Below are 20,510 nucleotides of genomic sequence, written 5' to 3' on the forward strand. Positions count from 1 at the left end.
TACTTGTTCTTGTATTACGAACTTTCTATAGGTTTGCGACAGACTCCAGAAGAGCCTGGAGTCGGTAAAACATCAGAACTTTAATCTGAGGGTCCAGGGTTCAAGTCCCTGTTCGGGCAAGTGTCTTTTAAGCAATGTGTCGTTTTTGTGAAATGGAACATAGTGCAGAGTGGGAAAATCACAAACTGTTTAAGAATGTACACCTTCAACCAAGAGGCAAATTAAATGTATTTCATCAAGAGACACTAAATGTCAAGCTTTTCAGTTCATACTTTTAGTGATAGAGAGATTTTCCTACTTTAGTAATTGCACAGTAACTGGTAGTTGTCATCATTTGAAATGACTTGTTTTTTGTATTACGAACTTTCAGCATTTTTGCGACCTATCACAGAAGACCCTGGATAGCTCAGTCGATAGAGCATCAGACTTTTAATCTGAGGGTCCAGGGTTCAAGTCCCTGTTCGGGTGAGTATCTTTTAAGCAATGTGTCAATTTGTGAAATGGAACATAGTGCAGAGTGGGAAAATCACAAACTGTTTAAGAATGTACACCTTCAACCAAGAGGCAAATTAAATGTATTTCATCAAGAGACACTAAATGTCAAGCTTTTCAGTTCATACTTTTAGTGATAGAGAGATTTTCCAACTTTAGTAATTGCACAGTAACTAGTAGTTGTCATCATTTGATATGACTTGTTTTTTGTATTACGAACTTTCAGCATTTTTGCGACCTATCACAGAAGAGCCTGGATAGCTCAGTCGGTAGAGCATCTGACTTTTAATCTGAGGGTCCAGGGTTCAAGGGTCTTTTCGGGCGAGTGTCTTTTAAGCAATGTGTCATTTTGTGAAATGGAACATAGTGCAGAGTGGGAAAATCACAAACTGTTTAAGAATGTACACCTTCAACCAAGAGGCAAATTAAATGTATTTCACCAATAGACACTAAATGTCAAGCTATTCATATCAAACTTTTAGTGATAGAGAGATTTTCCTACTTTAGTAATTGCACAGTAGTTGTCACCATTTGAATTTACTTGGTTTTAGTATTACGAACTTTCTATAGGTTTGCGACAAACTCCAGAAGAGCCTGGAGTCGGTAAAACATCAGAACTTTAATCTGAGGGTCCAGGGTTCAAGTCCCTGTTCGGGCGAGTGTCTTTTAAGCAATGTGTGTTTTTGTGAAATGGAACATAGTGCAGAGTGGGAAAATCACAAACTGTTTAAGAATGTACACCTTCAACCAAGAGGCAAATTAAATGTATTTCATCAAGAGACACTAAATGTCAAGCTTTTCAGTTCATACTTTTAGTGATAGAGAGATTTTCCTACTTTAGTAATTGCACAGTAACTACTAGTTGTCATCATTTGAAATGACTTGTTTTTTGTATTACGAACTTCTGCATTTTTGCGAACTCTCACAGAAGAGCCTGGATAGCTCAGTCGGTAGAGCATCAGACTTTTAATCTGAGGGTCCAGGGTTCAAGTCCCTGTTCGGGCGATTGTCTTTTAAGCAATGTGTCATTTTGTGAAATGGAACATAGTGCAGAGTGGGAAAATCACAAACTGTTTAAGAATGTACACCTTCAACCAAGAGGCAAATTAAATGTATTTCATTAAGAGACACTAAATGTCAAGCTTTTCAGTTCATACTTTTAGTGATAGAGAGATTTTCCAACTTTAGTAATTGCACAGTAACTAGTAGTTGTCATCATTTGATATGACTTGTTTTTTGTATTACGAACTTTCAGCATTTTTGCGACCTATCACAGAAGAGCCTGGATAGCTCAGTCGGTAGAGCATCTGACTTTTAATCTGAGGGTCCAGGGTTCAAGGGTCTTTTCGGGCGAGTGTCTTTTAAGCAATGTGTCATTTTGTGAAATGGAACATAGTGCAGAGTGGGAAAATCACAAACTGTTTAAGAATGTACACCTTCAACCAAGAGGCAAATTAAATGTATTTCACCAATAGACACTAAATGTCAAGCTATTCATATCAAACTTTTAGTGATAGAGAGATTTTCCTACTTTAGTAATTGCACAGTAGTTGTCACCATTTGAATTTACTTGGTTTTAGTATTACGAACTTTCTATAGGTTTGCGACAAACTCCAGAAGAGCCTGGAGTCGGTAAAACATCAGAACTTTAATCTGAGGGTCCAGGGTTCAAGTCCCTGTTCGGGCGAGTGTCTTTTAAGCAATGTGTGTTTTTGTGAAATGGAACATAGTGCAGAGTGGGAAAATCACAAACTGTTTAAGAATGTACACCTTCAACCAAGAGGCAAATTAAATGTATTTCATCAAGAGACACTAAATGTCAAGCTTTTCAGTTCATACTTTTAGTGATAGAGAGATTTTCCTACTTTAGTAATTGCACAGTAACTACTAGTTGTCATCATTTGAAATGACTTGTTTTTTGTATTACGAACTTCTGCATTTTTGCGAACTCTCACAGAAGAGCCTGGATAGCTCAGTCGGTAGAGCATCAGACTTTTAATCTGAGGGTCCAGGGTTCAAGTCCCTTTTCGGGCGATTGTCTTTTAAGCAATGTGTCATTTTGTGAAATGGAACATAGTGCAGAGTGGGAAAATCACAAACTGTTTAAGAATGTACACCTTCAACCAAGAGGCAAATTAAATGTATTTCATCAATAGACACTAAATGTCAAGCTATTCATATCATACTTTTAGTGATAGAGAGACTTTCCTACTTTAGTAATTGCACAGTAGTTATCACCATTTGAATTTACTTGTTTTTGTATTACGAACTTTCTATAGGTTTGCGACAGACTCCAGAAGAGCCTGGAGTCGGTAAAACATCAGAACTTTAATCTGAGGGTCCAGGGTTCAAGTCCCTGTTCGGGCGAGTGTCTTTTAAGCAATGTGTCGTTTTTGTGAAATGGAACATAGTGCAGAGTGGGAAAATCACAAACTGTTTAAGAATGTACACCTTCAACCAAGAGGCAAATTAAATGTATTTCATCAAGAGACACTAAATGTCAAGCTTTTCAGTTCATACTTTTAGTGATAGAGAGATTTTCCTACTTTAGTAATTGCACAGTAACTAGTAGTTGTCATCATTTGAAATGACTTGTTTTTTGTATTACGAACTTTCAGCATTTTTGCGACCTATCACAGAAGAGCCTGGATAGCTCAGTCGGTAGAGCATCTGACTTTTAATCTGAGGGTCCAGGGTTCAAGGGTCTGTTCGGGCGAGTGTCTTTTAAGCAATGTGTCATTTTGTGAAATGGAACATAGTGCAGAGTGGGAAAATCACAAACTGTTTAAGAATGTACACCTTCAACCAAGAGGCAAATTAAATGTATTTCACCAATAGACACTAAATGTCAAGCTATTCATATCAAACTTTTAGTGATAGAGAGATTTTCCTACTTTAGTAATTGCACAGTAGTTGTCACCATTTGAATTTACTTGGTTTTAGCATTACGAACTTTCTATAGGTTTGCGACAAACTCCAGAAGGGCCTGGAGTCGGTAAAACATCAGAACTTTAATCTGAGGGTCCAGGGTTCAAGTTCCTGTTCGGGCGAGTGTCTTTTAAGCAATGTGTCGTTTTTGTGAAATGGAACATAGTGCAGAGTGGGAAAATCACAAACTGTTTAAGAATGTACACCTTCAACCAAGAGGCAAATTAAATGTATTTCATCAAGAGACACTAAATGTCAAGCTTTTCAGTTCATACTTTTAGTGATAGAGAGATTTTCCTACTTTAGTAATTGCACAGTAACTAGTAGTTGTCATCATTTGATATGACTTGTTTTTTGTATTACGAACTTTCTGCATTTTTGCGACCTATCACAGAAGAGCCTGGATAGCTCAGTCGATAGAGCATCAGACTTTTAATCTGAGGGTCCAGGGTTCAAGTCCCTGTTCGGGTGAGTGTCTTTTAAGCAATGTGTCATTTTGTGAAATGGAACATAGTGCAGAGTGGGAAAATCACAAACTGTTTAAGAATGTACACCTTCAACCAAGAGGCAAATTAAATGTATTTCACCAATAGACACTAAATGTCAAGCTATTCATATCAAACTTTTAGTGATAGAGAGATTTTCCTACTTTAGTAATTGCACAGTAGTTGTCACCATTTGAATTTACTTGGTTTTAGTATTACGAACTTTCTATAGGTTTGCGACAAACTCCAGAAGAGCCTGGAGTCGGTAAAACATCAGAACTTTAATCTGAGGGTCCAGGGTTCAAGTCCCTGTTCGGGCGAGTGTCTTTTAAGCAATGTGTGTTTTTGTGAAATGGAACATAGTGCAGAGTGGGAAAATCACAAACTGTTTAAGAATGTACACCTTCAACCAAGAGGCAAATTAAATGTATTTCATTAAGAGACACTAAATGTCAAGCTTTTCAGTTCATACTTTTAGTGATAGAGAGATTTTCCAACTTTAGTAATTGCACAGTAACTAGTAGTTGTCATCATTTGATATGACTTGTTTTTTGTATTACGAACTTTCAGCATTTTTGCGACCTATCACAGAAGAGCCTGGATAGCTCAGTCGGTAGAGCATCTGACTTTTAATCTGAGGGTCCAGGGTTCAAGGGTCTTTTCGGGCGAGTGTCTTTTAAGCAATGTGTCATTTTGTGAAATGGAACATAGTGCAGAGTGGGAAAATCACAAACTGTTTAAGAATGTACACCTTCAACCAAGAGGCAAATTAAATGTATTTCATTAAGAGACACTAAATGTCAAGCTTTTCAGTTCATACTTTTAGTGATAGAGAGATTTTCCAACTTTAGTAATTGCACAGTAACTAGTAGTTGTCATCATTTGATATGACTTGTTTTTTGTATTACGAACTTTCAGCATTTTTGCGACCTATCACAGAAGAGCCTGGATAGCTCAGTCGGTAGAGCATCTGACTTTTAATCTGAGGGTCCAGGGTTCAAGGGTCTTTTCGGGCGAGTGTCTTTTAAGCAATGTGTCATTTTGTGAAATGGAACATAGTGCAGAGTGGGAAAATCACAAACTGTTTAAGAATGTACACCTTCAACCAAGAGGCAAATTAAATGTATTTCACCAATAGACACTAAATGTCAAGCTATTCATATCAAACTTTTAGTGATAGAGAGATTTTCCTACTTTAGTAATTGCACAGTAGTTGTCACCATTTGAATTTACTTGGTTTTAGTATTACGAACTTTCTATAGGTTTGCGACAAACTCCAGAAGAGCCTGGAGTCGGTAAAACATCAGAACTTTAATCTGAGGGTCCAGGGTTCAAGTCCCTGTTCGGGCGAGTGTCTTTTAAGCAATGTGTGTTTTTGTGAAATGGAACATAGTGCAGAGTGGGAAAATCACAAACTGTTTAAGAATGTACACCTTCAACCAAGAGGCAAATTAAATGTATTTCATCAAGAGACACTAAATGTCAAGCTTTTCAGTTCATACTTTTAGTGATAGAGAGATTTTCCTACTTTAGTAATTGCACAGTAACTACTAGTTGTCATCATTTGAAATGACTTGTTTTTTGTATTACGAACTTCTGCATTTTTGCGAACTCTCACAGAAGAGCCTGGATAGCTCAGTCGGTAGAGCATCAGACTTTTAATCTGAGGGTCCAGGGTTCAAGTCTCTGTTCGGGCGATTGTCTTTTAAGCAATGTGTCATTTTGTGAAATGGAACATAGTGCAGAGTGGGAAAATCACAAACTGTTTAAGAATGTACACCTTCAACCAAGAGGCAAATTAAATGTATTTCATCAATAGACACTAAATGTCAAGCTATTCATATCATACTTTTAGTGATAGAGAGACTTTCCTACTTTAGTAATTGCACAGTAGTTATCACCATTTGAATTTACTTGTTTTTGTATTACGAACTTTCTATAGGTTTGCGACAGACTCCAGAAGAGCCTGGAGTCGGTAAAACATCAGAACTTTAATCTGAGGGTCCAGGGTTCAAGTCCCTGTTCGGGCGAGTGTCTTTTAAGCAATGTGTCGTTTTTGTGAAATGGAACATAGTGCAGAGTGGGAAAATCACAAACTGTTTAAGAATGTACACCTTCAACCAAGAGGCAAATTAAATGTATTTCATCAAGAGACACTAAATGTCAAGCTTTTCAGTTCATACTTTTAGTGATAGAGAGATTTTCCTACTTTAGTAATTGCACAGTAACTAGTAGTTGTCATCATTTGAAATGACTTGTTTTTTGTATTACGAACTTTCAGCATTTTTGCGACCTATCACAGAAGAGCCTGGATAGCTCAGTCGGTAGAGCATCTGACTTTTAATCTGAGGGTCCAGGGTTCAAGGGTCTTTTCGGGCGAGTGTCTTTTAAGCAATGTGTCATTTTGTGAAATGGAACATAGTGCAGAGTGGGAAAATCACAAACTGTTTAAGAATGTACACCTTCAACCAAGAGGCAAATTAAATGTATTTCACCAATAGACACTAAATGTCAAGCTATTCATATCATACTTTTAGTGATAGAGAGATTTTCCTACTTTAGTAATTGCACAGTAGTTGTCACCATTTGAATTTACTTGGTTTTAGTATTACAAACTTTCTATAGGTTTGCGACAGACTCCAGAAGAGCCTGGAGTCGGTAAAACATCAGAACTTTAATCTGAGGGTCCAGGGTTCAAGTTCCTGTTCGGGCGAGTGTCTTTTAAGCAATGTGTCGTTTTTGTGAAATGGAACATAGTGCAGAGTGGGAAAATCACAAACTGTTTAAGAATGTACACCTTCAACCAAGAGGCAAATTAAATGTATTTCATCAAGAGACACTAAATGTCAAGCTTTTCAGTTCATACTTTTAGTGATAGAGAGATTTTCCTACTTTAGTAATTGCACAGTAACTAGTAGTTGTCATCATTTGATATGACTTGTTTTTTGTATTACGAACTTTCTGCATTTTTGCGACCTATCACAGAAGAGCCTGGATAGCTCAGTCGGTAGAGCATCTGACTTTTAATCTGAGGGTCCAGGGTTAAAGGGTCTGTTTGGGCGAGTGTCTTTTAAGCAATGTGTCATTTTGTGAAATGGAACATAGTGCAGAGTGGGAAAATCACAAACTGTTTAAGAATGTACACCTTCAACCAAGAGGCAAATTAAATGTATTTCACCAATAGACACTAAATGTCAAGCTATTCATATCAAACTTTTAGTGATAGAGAGATTTTCCTACTTTAGTAATTGCACAGTAGTTGTCACCATTTGAATTTACTTGGTTTTAGTATTACGAACTTTCTATAGGTTTGCGACAATCTCCAGAAGAGCCTGGAGTCGGTAAAACATCAGAACTTTAATCTGAGGGTCCAGGGTTCAAGTCCCTGTTCGGGCGAGTGTCTTTTAAGCAATGTGTCGTTTTTGTGAAATGGAACATAGTGCAGAGTGGGAAAATCACAAACTGTTTAAGAATGTACACCTTCAACCAAGAGGCAAATTAAATGTATTTCATCAAGAGACACTAAATGTCAAGCTTTTCAGTTCATACTTTTAGTGATAGAGAGATTTTCCTACTTTAGTAATTGCACAGTAACTAGTAGTTGTCATCATTTGAAATGACTTGTTTTTTGTATTACGAACTTCTGCATTTTTTCGACCTATCACAGAAGAGCCTGGATAGCTCAGTCGGTAGAGCATCTGACTTTTAATCTGAGGGTCCAGGGTTCAAGGGTCTTTTCGGGCGAGTGTCTTTTAAGCAATGTGTCATTTTGTGAAATGGAACATAGTGCAGAGTGGGAAAATCACAAACTGTTTAAGAATGTACACCTTCAACCAAGAGGCAAATTAAATGTATTTCACCAATAGACACTAAATGTCAAGCTATTCATATCATACTTTTAGTGATAGAGAGATTTTCCTACTTTAGTAATTGCACAGTTGTTGTCACCATTTGAATTTACTTGGTTTTAGTATTACAAACTTTCTATAGGTTTGCGACAGACTCCAGAAGAGCCTGGAGTCGGTAAAACATCAGAACTTTAATCTGAGGGTCCAGGGTTCAAGTTCCTGTTCGGGCGAGTGTCTTTTAAGCAATGTGTCGTTTTTGTGAAATGGAACATAGTGCAGAGTGGGAAAATCACAAACTGTTTAAGAATGTACACCTTCAACCAAGAGGCAAATTAAATGTATTTCATCAAGAGACACTAAATGTCAAGCTTTTCAGTTCATACTTTTAGTGATAGAGAGATTTTCCTACTTTAGTAATTGCACAGTAACTAGTAGTTGTCATCATTTGATATGACTTGTTTTTTGTATTACGAACTTTCTGCATTTTTGCGACCTATCACAGAAGAGCCTGGATAGCTCAGTCGGTAGAGCATCTGACTTTTAATCTGAGGGTCCAGGGTTAAAGGGTCTGTTTGGGCGAGTGTCTTTTAAGCAATGTGTCATTTTGTGAAATGGAACATAGTGCAGAGTGGGAAAATCACAAACTGTTTAAGAATGTACACCTTCAACCAAGAGGCAAATTAAATGTATTTCACCAATAGACACTAAATGTCAAGCTATTCATATCAAACTTTTAGTGATAGAGAGATTTTCCTACTTTAGTAATTGCACAGTAGTTGTCACCATTTGAATTTACTTGGTTTTAGTATTACGAACTTTCTATAGGTTTGCGACAATCTCCAGAAGAGCCTGGAGTCGGTAAAACATCAGAACTTTAATCTGAGGGTCCAGGGTTCAAGTCCCTGTTCGGGCGAGTGTCTTTTAAGCAATGTGTCGTTTTTGTGAAATGGAACATAGTGCAGAGTGGGAAAATCACAAACTGTTTAAGAATGTACACCTTCAACCAAGAGGCAAATTAAATGTATTTCATCAAGAGACACTAAATGTCAAGCTTTTCAGTTCATACTTTTAGTGATAGAGAGATTTTCCTACTTTAGTAATTGCACAGTAACTAGTAGTTGTCATCATTTGAAATGACTTGTTTTTTGTATTACGAACTTCTGCATTTTTTCGACCTATCACAGAAGAGCCTGGATAGCTCAGTCGGTAGAGCATCTGACTTTTAATCTGAGGGTCCAGGGTTCAAGGGTCTTTTCGGGCGAGTGTCTTTTAAGCAATGTGTCATTTTGTGAAATGGAACATAGTGCAGAGTGGGAAAATCACAAACTGTTTAAGAATGTACACCTTCAACCAAGAGGCAAATTAAATGTATTTCACCAATAGACACTAAATGTCAAGCTATTCATATCATACTTTTAGTGATAGAGAGATTTTCCTACTTTAGTAATTGCACAGTAGTTGTCACCATTTGAATTTACTTGGTTTTAGTATTACAAACTTTCTATAGGTTTGCGACAGACTCCAGAAGAGCCTGGAGTCGGTAAAACATCAGAACTTTAATCTGAGGGTCCAGGGTTCAAGTTCCTGTTCGGGCGAGTGTCTTTTAAGCAATGTGTCGTTTTTGTGAAATGGAACATAGTGCAGAGTGGGAAAATCACAAACTGTTTAAGAATGTACACCTTCAACCAAGAGGCAAATTAAATGTATTTCATCAAGAGACACTAAATGTCAAGCTTTTCAGTTCATACTTTTAGTGATAGAGAGATTTTCCTACTTTAGTAATTGCACAGTAACTAGTAGTTGTCATCATTTGATATGACTTGTTTTTTGTATTACGAACTTTCTGCATTTTTGCGACCTATCACAGAAGAGCCTGGATAGCTCAGTCGGTAGAGCATCTGACTTTTAATCTGAGGGTCCAGGGTTAAAGGGTCTGTTTGGGCGAGTGTCTTTTAAGCAATGTGTCATTTTGTGAAATGGAACATAGTGCAGAGTGGGAAAATCACAAACTGTTTAAGAATGTACACCTTCAACCAAGAGGCAAATTAAATGTATTTCACCAATAGACACTAAATGTCAAGCTATTCATATCAAACTTTTAGTGATAGAGAGATTTTCCTACTTTAGTAATTGCACAGTAGTTGTCACCATTTGAATTTACTTGGTTTTAGTATTACGAACTTTCTATAGGTTTGCGACAATCTCCAGAAGAGCCTGGAGTCGGTAAAACATCAGAACTTTAATCTGAGGGTCCAGGGTTCAAGTCCCTGTTCGGGCGAGTGTCTTTTAAGCAATGTGTCGTTTTTGTGAAATGGAACATAGTGCAGAGTGGGAAAATCACAAACTGTTTAAGAATGTACACCTTCAACCAAGAGGCAAATTAAATGTATTTCATCAAGAGACACTAAATGTCAAGCTTTTCAGTTCATACTTTTAGTGATAGAGAGATTTTCCTACTTTAGTAATTGCACAGTAACTACTAGTTGTCATCATTTGAAATGACTTGTTTTTTGTATTACGAACTTCTGCATTTTTTCGACCTATCACAGAAGAGCCTGGATAGCTCAGTCGTTAGAGCATCAGACTTTTAATCTGAGGGTTCAAGTCCCTGTTCGGGCGATTGTCTTTTAAGCAATGTGTCATTTTGTGAAATGGAACATAGTGCAGAGTGGGAAAATCACAAACTGTTTAAGAATGTACACCTTCAACCAAGAGGCAAATTAAATGTATTTCACCAATAGACACTAAATGTCAAGCTATTCATATCAAACTTTTAGTGATAGAGAGATTTTCCTACTTTAGTAATTGCACAGTAGTTGTCACCATTTGAATTTACTTGGTTTTAGTATTACGAACTTTCTATAGGTTTGCGATAAACTCCAGAAGAGCCTGGAGTCGGTAAAACATCAGAACTTTAATCTGAGGGTCCAGGGTTCAAGTCCCTGTTCGGGCGAGTGTCTTTTAAGCAATGTGTCGTTTTTGTGAAATGGAACATAGTGCAGAGTGGGAAAATCACAAACTGTTTAAGAATGTACACCTTCAACCAAGAGGCAAATTAAATGTATTTCATCAAGAGACACTAAATGTCAAGCTTTTCAGTTCATACTTTTAGTGATAGAGAGATTTTCCTACTTTAGTAATTGCACAGTAACTAGTAGTTGTCATCATTTGAAATGACTTGTTTTTTGTATTACGAACTTTCTGCATTTTTGCGACCTATCACAGAAGATCCTGGATAGCTCAGTCGGTAGAGCATCTGACTTTTAATCTGAGGGTCCAGGGTTCAAGGGTCTGTTCGGGCAAGTGTCTTTTAAGCAATGTGTCAATTTGTGAAATGGAACATAGTGCAGAGTGGGAAAATCACAAACTGTTTAAGAATGTACACCTTCAATCAAGAGGCAAATTAAATGTATTTCATCAATAGACACTAAATGTCAAGCTATTCATATCAAACTTTTAGTGATAGAGAGATTTTCCTACTTTAGTAATTGCACAGTAGTTGTCACCATTTGAATTTACTTGGTTTTAGTATTACGAACTTTCTATAGGTTTGCGACAAACTCCAGAAGAGCCTGGAGTCGGTAAAACATCAGAACTTTAATCTGAGGGTCCAGGGTTCAAGTCCCTGTTCGGGCGAGTGTCTTTTAAGCAATGTGTCGTTTTTGTGAAATGGAACATAGTGCAGAGTGGGAAAATCACAAACTGTTTAAGAATGTACACCTTCAACCAAGAGGCAAATTAAATGTATTTCATCAAGAGACACTAAATGTCAAGCTATTCATATCATACTTTTAGTGATAGAGAGATTTTCCTACTTTAGTAATTGCACAGTAGTTGTCACCATTTGAATTTACTTGGTTTTAGTATTACGAACTTTCTATAGGTTTGCGACAAACTCCAGAAGAGCCTGGAGTCGGTAAAACATCAGAACTTTAATCTGAGGGTCCAGGGTTCAAGTTCCTGTTCGGGCGAGTGTCTTTTAAGCAATGTGTCGTTTTTGTGAAATGGAACATAGTGCAGAGTGGGAAAATCACAAACTGTTTAAGAATGTACACCTTCAACCAAGAGGCAAATTAAATGTATTTCATCAAGAGACACTAAATGTCAAGCTTTTCAGTTCATACTTTTAGTGATAGAGAGATTTTCCTACTTTAGTAATTGCACAGTAACTAGTAGTTGTCATCATTTGAAATGACTTGTTTTTTGTATTACGAACTTTCTGCATTTTTGCGACCTATCACAGAAGATCCTGGATAGCTCAGTCGGTAGAGCATCTGACTTTTAATCTGAGGGTTCAGGGTTCAAGGGTCTGTTCGGGCAAGTGTCTTTTAAGCAATGTGTCAATTTGTGAAATGGAACATAGTGCAGAGTGGGAAAATCACAAACTGTTTAAGAATGTACACCTTCAATCAAGAGGCAAATTAAATGTATTTCATCAATAGACACTAAATGTCAAGCTATTCATATCAAACTTTTAGTGATAGAGAGATTTTCCTACTTTAGTAATTGCACAGTAGTTGTCACCATTTGAATTTACTTGGTTTTAGTATTACGAACTTTCTATAGGTTTGCGACAAACTCCAGAAGAGCCTGGAGTCGGTAAAACATCAGAACTTTAATCTGAGGGTCCAGGGTTCAAGTTCCTGTTCGGGCGAGTGTCTTTTAAGCAATGTGTCGTTTTTGTGAAATGGAACATAGTGCAGAGTGGGAAAATCACAAACTGTTTAAGAATGTACACCTTCAACCAAGAGGCAAATTAAATGTATTTCATCAAGAGACACTAAATGTCAAGCTTTTCAGTTCATACTTTTAGTGATAGAGAGATTTTCCTACTTTAGTAATTGCACAGTAACTAGTAGTTGTCATCATTTGAAATGACTTGTTTTTTGTATTACGAACTTTCAGCATTTTTACGACCTATCACGGAAGACCCTGGATAGCTCAGTCGATAGAGCATCAGACTTTTAATCTGAGGGTCCAGGGTTCAAGTCCCTGTTCGGGTGAGTGTCTTTTAAGCAATGTGTCAATTTGTGAAATGGAACATAGTGCAGAGTGGGAAAATCACAAACTGTTTAAGAATGTACACCTTCAACCAAGAGGCAAATTAAATGTATTTCATCAATAGACACTAAATGTCAAGCTATTCAGATAATACTTTTAGTGATAGAGAGATTTTCCAACTTTAGTAATTGCACAGTAACTAGTAGTTGTCATCATTTGATATGACTTGTTTTTTGTATTACGAACTTTCTGCATTTTTGCGACCTATCACAGAAGATCCTGGATAGCTCAGTCGGTAGAGCATCAGACTTTTAATCTGAGGGTCCAGGGTTCAAGTCCCTGTTCGGGCGATTGTCTTTTAAGCAATGTGTCATTTTGTGAAATGGAACATAGTGCAGAGTGGGAAAATCACAAACTGTTTAAGAATGTACACCTTCAACCAAGAGGCAAATTAAATGTATTTCATCAATAGACACTAAATGTCAAGCTATTCATATCATACTTTTAGTGATAGAGAGACTTTCCTACTTTAGTAATTGCACAGTAGTTATCACCATTTGAATTTACTTGTGTTTGTATTACGAACTTTCTATAGGTTTGCGACAGACTCCAGAAGAGCCTGGAGTCGGTAAAACATCAGAACTTTAATCTGAGGGTCCAGGGTTCAAGTCCCTGTTCGGGCGAGTGTCTTTTAAGCAATGTGTCGTTTTTGTGAAATGGAACATAGTGCAGAGTGGGAAAATCACAAACTGTTTAAGAATGTACACCTTCAACCAAGAGGCAAATTAAATGTATTTCATCAAGAGACACTAAATGTCAAGCTTTTCAGTTCATACTTTTAGTGATAGAGAGATTTTCCTACTTTAGTAATTGCACAGTAACTAGTAGTTGTCATCATTTGAAATGACTTGTTTTTTGTATTACGAACTTTCAGCATTTTTGCGACCTATCACAGAAGAGCCTGGATAGCTCAGACGGTAGAGCATCAGACTTTTAATCTGAGGGTCCAGGGTTCAAGTCCCTGTTCGGGCGATTGTCTTTTAAGCAATGTGTCATTTTGTGAAATGGAACATAGTGCAGAGTGGGAAAATCACAAACTGTTTAAGAATGTACACCTTCAACCAAGAGGCAAATTAAATGTATTTCACCAATAGACACTAAATGTCAAGCTATTCATATCATACTTTTAGTGATAGAGAGATTTTCCTACTTTAGTAATTGCACAGTAGTTGTCACCATTTGAATTTACTTGGTTTTAGTATTACGAACTTTCTATAGGTTTGCGACAAACTCTAGAAGAGCCTGGAGTCGGTAAAACATCAGAACTTTAATCTGAGGGTCCAGGGTTCAAGTTCCTGTTCGGGCGAGTGTCTTTTAAGCAATGTGTCGTTTTTGTGAAATGGAACATAGTGCAGAGTGGGAAAATCACAAACTGTTTAAGAATGTACACCTTCAACCAAGAGGCAAATTAAATGTATTTCATCAAGAGACACTAAATGTCAAGCTTTTCAGTTCATACTTTTAGTGATAGAGAGATTTTCCAACTTTAGTAATTGCACAGTAACTAGTAGTTGTCATCATTTGAAATGACTTGTTTTTTGTATTACGAACTTTCTGCATTTTTGCGACCTATCACAGAAGACCCTGGATAGCTCAGTCGGTAGAGCATCAGACTTTTAATCTGAGGGTCCAGGGTTCAAGTCCCTGTTCGGGTGAGTGTCTTTTAAGCAATGTGTCCAACTTTAGTAATTGCACAGTAACTAGTAGTTGTCATCATTTGATATGACTTGTTTTATGTATTACGAACTTTCTGCATTTTTGCGACCTATCACAGAAGATCCTGGATAGCTCAGTCGGTAGAGCATCAGACTTTTAATCTGAGGGTCCAGGGTTCAAGTCCCTGTTCGGGCGATTGTCTTTTAAGCAATGTGTCATTTTGTGAAATGGAACACAAACTGTTTAAGAATGTACACCTTCAACCAAGAGGCAAATTAAATGTATTTCATCAATAGACACTAAATGTCAAGCTATTCAGATAATACTTTTAGTGATAGAGAGATTTTCCAACTTTAGTAATTGCACAGTAACTAGTAGTTGTCATCATTTGATATGACTTGTTTTATGTATTACGAACTTTCTGCATTTTTGCGACCTATCACAGAAGATCCTGGATAGCTCAGTCGGTAGAGCATCAGACTTTTAATCTGAGGGTCCAGGGTTCAAGTCCCTGTTCGGGCGATTGTCTTTTAAGCTATGTGTCATTTTGTGAAATGGAACATAGTGCAGAGTGGGAAAATCACAAACTGTTTAAGAATGTACAAGCTATTCATATCATACTTTTAGTGATAGAGAGACTTTCCTACTTTAGTAATTGCACAGTAGTTATCACCATTTGAATTTACTTGTTTTTGTATTACGAACTTTCTATAGGTTTGCGACAGACTCCAGAAGAGCCTGGAGTCGGTAAAACATCAGAACTTTAATCTGAGGGTCCAGGGTTCAAGTCCCTGTTCGGGCGAGTGTCTTTTAAGCAATGTGTCGTTTTTGTGAAATGGAACATAGTGCAGAGTGGGAAAATCACAAACTGTTTAAGAATGTACACCTTCAACCAAGAGGCAAATTAAATGTATTTCATCAAGAGACACTAAATGTCAAGCTTTTCAGTTCATACTTTTAGTGATAGAGAGATTTTCCTACTTTAGTAATTGCACAGTAACTAGTAGTTGTCATCATTTGAAATGACTTGTTTTTTGTATTACGAACTTTCAGCATTTTTGCGACCTATCACAGAAGAGCCTGGATAGCTCAGACGGTAGAGCATCAGACTTTTAATCTGAGGGTCCAGGGTTCAAGTCCCTGTTCGGGCGATTGTCTTTTAAGCAATGTGTCATTTTGTGAAATGGAACATAGTGCAGAGTGGGAAAATCACAAACTGTTTAAGAATGTACACCTTCAACCAAGAGGCAAATTAAATGTATTTCACCAATAGACACTAAATGTCAAGCTATTCATATCATACTTTTAGTGATAGAGAGACTTTCCTACTTTAGTAATTGCACAGTAGTTATCACCATTTGAATTTACTTGTTTTTGTATTACGAACTTTCTATAGGTTTGCGACAGACTCCAGAAGAGCCTGGAGTCGGTAAAACATCAGAACTTTAATCTGAGGGTCCAGGGTTCAAGTCCCTGTTCGGGCGAGTGTCTTTTAAGCAATGTGTCGTTTTTGTGAAATGGAACATAGTGCAGAGTGGGAAAATCACAAACTGTTTAAGAATGTACACCTTCAACCAAGAGGCAAATTAAATGTATTTCATCAAGAGACACTAAATGTCAAGCTTTTCAGTTCATACTTTTAGTGATAGAGAGATTTTCCAACTTTAGTAATTGCACAGTAACTAGTAGTTGTCATCATTTGAAATGACTTGTTTTTTGTATTACGAACTTTCTGCATTTTTGCGACCTATCACAGAAGACCCTGGATAGCTCAGTCGGTAGAGCATCAGACTTTTAATCTGAGGGTCCAGGGTTCAAGTCCCTGTTCGGGTGAGTGTCTTTTAAGCAATGTGTCCAACTTTAGTAATTGCACAGTAACTAGTAGTTGTCATCATTTGATATGACTTGTTTTATGTATTACGAACTTTCTGCATTTTTGCGACCTATCACAGAAGATCCTGGATAGCTCAGTCGGTAGAGCATCAGACTTTTAATCTGAGGGTCCAGGGTTCAAGTCCCTGTTCGGGCGATTGTCTTTTAAGCAATGTGTCATTTTGTGAAATGGAACACAAACTGTTTAAGAATGTACACCTTCAACCAAGAGGCAAATTAAATGTATTTCATCAATAGACACTAAATGTCAAGCTATTCAGATAATACTTTTAGTGATAGAGAGATTTTCCAACTTTAGTAATTGCACAGTAACTAGTAGTTGTCATCATTTGATATGACTTGTTTTATGTATTACGAACTTTCTGCATTTTTGCGACCTATCACAGAAGATCCTGGATAGCTCAGTCGGTAGAGCATCAGACTTTTAATCTGAGGGTCCAGGGTTCAAGTCCCTGTTCGGGCGATTGTCTTTTAAGCTATGTGTCATTTTGTGAAATGGAACATAGTGCAGAGTGGGAAAATCACAAACTGTTTAAGAATGTACAAGCTATTCATATCATACTTTTAGTGATAGAGAGACTTTCCTACTTTAGTAATTGCACAGTAGTTATCACCATTTGAATTTACTTGTTTTTGTATTACGAACTTTCTATAGGTTTGCGACAGACTCCAGAAGAGCCTGGAGTCAGTAAAACATCAGAACTTTAATCTGAGGGTCCAGGGTTCAAGTCCCTGTTCGGGCGAGTGTCTTTTAAGCAATGTGTCGTTTTTGTGAAATGGAACATAGTGCAGAGTGGGAAAATCACAAACTGTTTAAGAATGTACACCTTCAACCAAGAGGCAAATTAAATGTATTTCATCAAGAGACACTAAATGTCAAGCTTTTCAGTTCATACTTTTAGTGATAGAGAGATTTTCCTACTTTAGTAATTGCACAGTAACTAGTAGTTGTCATCATTTGAAATGACTTGTTTTTTGTATTACGAACTTTCAGCATTTTTGCGACCTATCACAGAAGAGCCTGGATAGCTCAGACGGTAGAGCATCAGACTTTTAATCTGAGGGTCCAGGGTTCAAGTCCCTGTTCGGGCGATTGTCTTTTAAGCAATGTGTCATTTTGTGAAATGGAACATAGTGCAGAGTGGGAAAATCACAAACTGTTTAAGAATGTACACCTTCAACCAAGAGGCAAATTAAATGTATTTCACCAATAGACACTAAATGTCAAGCTATTCATATCATACTTTTAGTGATAGAGAGACTTTCCTACTTTAGTAATTGCACAGTAGTTATCACCATTTGAATTTACTTGTTTTTGTATTACGAACTTTCTATAGGTTTGCGACAGACTCCAGAAGAGCCTGGAGTCGGTAAAACATCAGAACTTTAATCTGAGGGTCCAGGGTTCAAGTCCCTGTTCGGGCGAGTGTCTTTTAAGCAATGTGTCGTTTTTGTGAAATGGAACATAGTGCAGAGTGGGAAAATCACAAACTGTTTAAGAATGTACACCTTCAACCAAGAGGCAAATTAAATGTATTTCATCAAGAGACACTAAATGTCAAGCTTTTCAGTTCATACTTTTAGTGATAGAGAGATTTTCCTACTTTAGTAATTGCACAGTAACTAGTAGTTGTCATCATTTGAAATGACTTGTTTTTTGTATTACGAACTTTCAGCATTTTTGCGACCTATCACAGAAGAGCCTGGATAGCTCAGACGGTAGAGCATCAGACTTTTAATCTGAGGGTCCAGGGTTCAAGTCCTTGTTCGGGCGATTGTCTTTTAAGCAATGTGTCATTTTGTGAAATGGAACATAGTGCAGAGTGGGAAAATCACAAACTGTTTAAGAATGTACACCTTCAACCAAGAGGCAAATTAAATGTATTTCACCAATAGACACTAAATGTCAAGCTATTCATATCATACTTTTAGTGATAGAGAGACTTTCCTACTTTAGTAATTGCACAGTAGTTATCACCATTTGAATTTACTTGTTTTTGTATTACGAACTTTCTATAGGTTTGCGACAGACTCCAGAAGAGCCTGGAGTCGGTAAAACATCAGAACTTTAATCTGAGGGTCCAGGGTTCAAGTCCCTGTTCGGGCGAGTGTCTTTTAAGCAATGTGTCGTTTTTGTGAAATGGAACATAGTGCAGAGTGGGAAAATCACAAACTGTTTAAGAATGTACACCTTCAACCAAGAGGCAAATTAAATGTATTTCATCAAGAGACACTAAATGTCAAGCTTTTCAGTTCATACTTTTAGTGATAGAGAGATTTTCCAACTTTAGTAATTGCACAGTAACTAGTAGTTGTCATCATTTGAAATGACTTGTTTTTTGTATTACGAACTTTCTGCATTTTTGCGACCTATCACAGAAGACCCTGGATAGCTCAGTCGGTAGAGCATCAGACTTTTAATCTGAGGGTCCAGGGTTCAAGTCCCTGTTCGGGTGAGTGTCTTTTAAGCAATGTGTCCAACTTTAGTAATTGCACAGTAACTAGTAGTTGTCATCATTTGATATGACTTGTTTTATGTATTACGAACTTTCTGCATTTTTGCGACCTATCACAGAAGATCCTGGATAGCTCAGTCGGTAGAGCATCAGACTTTTAATCTGAGGGTCCAGGGTTCAAGTCCCTGTTCGGGCGATTGTCTTTTAAGCTATGTGTCATTTTGTGAAATGGAACATAGTGCAGAGTGGGAAAATCACAAACTGTTTAAGAATGTACAAGCTATTCATATCATACTTTTAGTGATAGAGAGACTTTCCTACTTTAGTAATTGCACAGTAGTTATCACCATTTGAATTTACTTGTTTTTGTATTACGAACTTTCTATAGGTTTGCGACAGACTCCAGAAGAGCCTGGAGTCGGTAAAACATCAGAACTTTAATCTGAGGGTCCAGGGTTCAAGTCCCTGTTCGGGCGAGTGTCTTTTAAGCAATGTGTCGTTTTTGTGAAATGGAACATAGTGCAGAGTGGGAAAATCACAAACTGTTTAAGAATGTACACCTTCAACCAAGAGGCAAATTAAATGTATTTCATCAAGAGACACTAAATGTCAAGCTTTTCAGTTCATACTTTTAGTGATAGAGAGATTTTCCTACTTTAGTAATTGCACAGTAACTAGTAGTTGTCATCATTTGAAATGACTTGTTTTTTGTATTACGAACTTTCAGCATTTTTGCGACCTATCACAGAAGAGCCTGGATAGCTCAGACGGTAGAGCATCAGACTTTTAATCTGAGGGTCCAGGGTTCAAGTCCCTGTTCGGGCGATTGTCTTTTAAGCAATGTGTCATTTTGTGAAATGGAACATAGTGCAGAGTGGGAAAATCACAAACTGTTTAAGAATGTACACCTTCAACCAAGAGGCAAATTAAATGTATTTCACCAATAGACACTAAATGTCAAGCTATTCATATCATACTTTTAGTGATAGAGAGACTTTCCTACTTTAGTAATTGCACAGTAGTTATCACCATTTGAATTTACTTGTTTTTGTATTACGAACTTTCTATAGGTTTGCGACAGACTCCAGAAGAGCCTGGAGTCGGTAAAACATCAGAACTTTAATCTGAGGGTCCAGGGTTCAAGTCCCTGTTCGGGCGAGTGTCTTTTAAGCAATGTGTCGTTTTTGTGAAATGGAACATAGTGCAGAGTGGGAAAATCACAAACTGTTTAAGAATGTACACCTTCAACCAAGAGGCAAATTAAATGTATTTCATCAAGAGACACTAAATGTCAAGCTTTTCAGTTCATACTTTTAGTGATAGAGAGATTTTCCTACTTTAGTAATTGCACAGTAACTAGTAGTTGTCATCATTTGAAATGACTTGTTTTTTGTATTACGAACTTTCAGCATTTTTGCGACCTATCACAGAAGAGCCTGGATAGCTCAGACGGTAGAGCATCAGACTTTTAATCTGAGGGTCCAGGGTTCAAGTCCTTGTTCGGGCGATTGTCTTTTAAGCAATGTGTCATTTTGTGAAATGGAACATAGTGCAGAGTGGGAAAATCACAAACTGTTTAAGAATGTACACCTTCAACCAAGAGGCAAATTAAATGTATTTCACCAATAGACACTAAATGTCAAGCTATTCATATCATACTTTTAGTGATAGAGAGATTTTCCTACTTTAGT

General features: G+C 37.2%; 7 non-coding genes across 7 annotated transcripts; all 7 read left to right on the forward strand.

The window, feature by feature from the left end:
• Positions 1-1,424: 1,424 nt before the first annotated feature.
• TRNAK-UUU (transfer RNA lysine (anticodon UUU)) lies at positions 1,425-1,497 on the forward strand. Its single transcript has one exon. It is a non-coding gene; the product is annotated as a tRNA-Lys (tRNA).
• Positions 1,498-2,453: 956 nt separating this feature from the next.
• Positions 2,454-2,526, forward strand: TRNAK-UUU (transfer RNA lysine (anticodon UUU)). The gene has a single exon. It is a non-coding gene; the product is annotated as a tRNA-Lys (tRNA).
• A 3,003-nt stretch (positions 2,527-5,529) lies between these two features.
• TRNAK-UUU (transfer RNA lysine (anticodon UUU)) lies at positions 5,530-5,602 on the forward strand. The gene has a single exon. It is a non-coding gene; the product is annotated as a tRNA-Lys (tRNA).
• Positions 5,603-13,713: 8,111 nt separating this feature from the next.
• Positions 13,714-13,786, forward strand: TRNAK-UUU (transfer RNA lysine (anticodon UUU)). The gene has a single exon. It is a non-coding gene; the product is annotated as a tRNA-Lys (tRNA).
• A 1,762-nt stretch (positions 13,787-15,548) lies between these two features.
• Positions 15,549-15,621, forward strand: TRNAK-UUU (transfer RNA lysine (anticodon UUU)). The gene has a single exon. It is a non-coding gene; the product is annotated as a tRNA-Lys (tRNA).
• Positions 15,622-17,382: 1,761 nt separating this feature from the next.
• TRNAK-UUU (transfer RNA lysine (anticodon UUU)) lies at positions 17,383-17,455 on the forward strand. The gene has a single exon. It is a non-coding gene; the product is annotated as a tRNA-Lys (tRNA).
• A 2,116-nt stretch (positions 17,456-19,571) lies between these two features.
• On the forward strand, positions 19,572-19,644 carry TRNAK-UUU (transfer RNA lysine (anticodon UUU)). Its single transcript has one exon. It is a non-coding gene; the product is annotated as a tRNA-Lys (tRNA).
• The last annotated feature ends 866 nt before the right edge of the window (positions 19,645-20,510 follow it).

The sequence above is a fragment of the Taudactylus pleione genome, unplaced genomic scaffold (genome assembly GCF_031769625.1).
Source record: "Taudactylus pleione unplaced genomic scaffold, aTauple2 ptg000454l, whole genome shotgun sequence".
Taxonomy (NCBI): domain Eukaryota; kingdom Metazoa; phylum Chordata; class Amphibia; order Anura; family Myobatrachidae; genus Taudactylus; species Taudactylus pleione.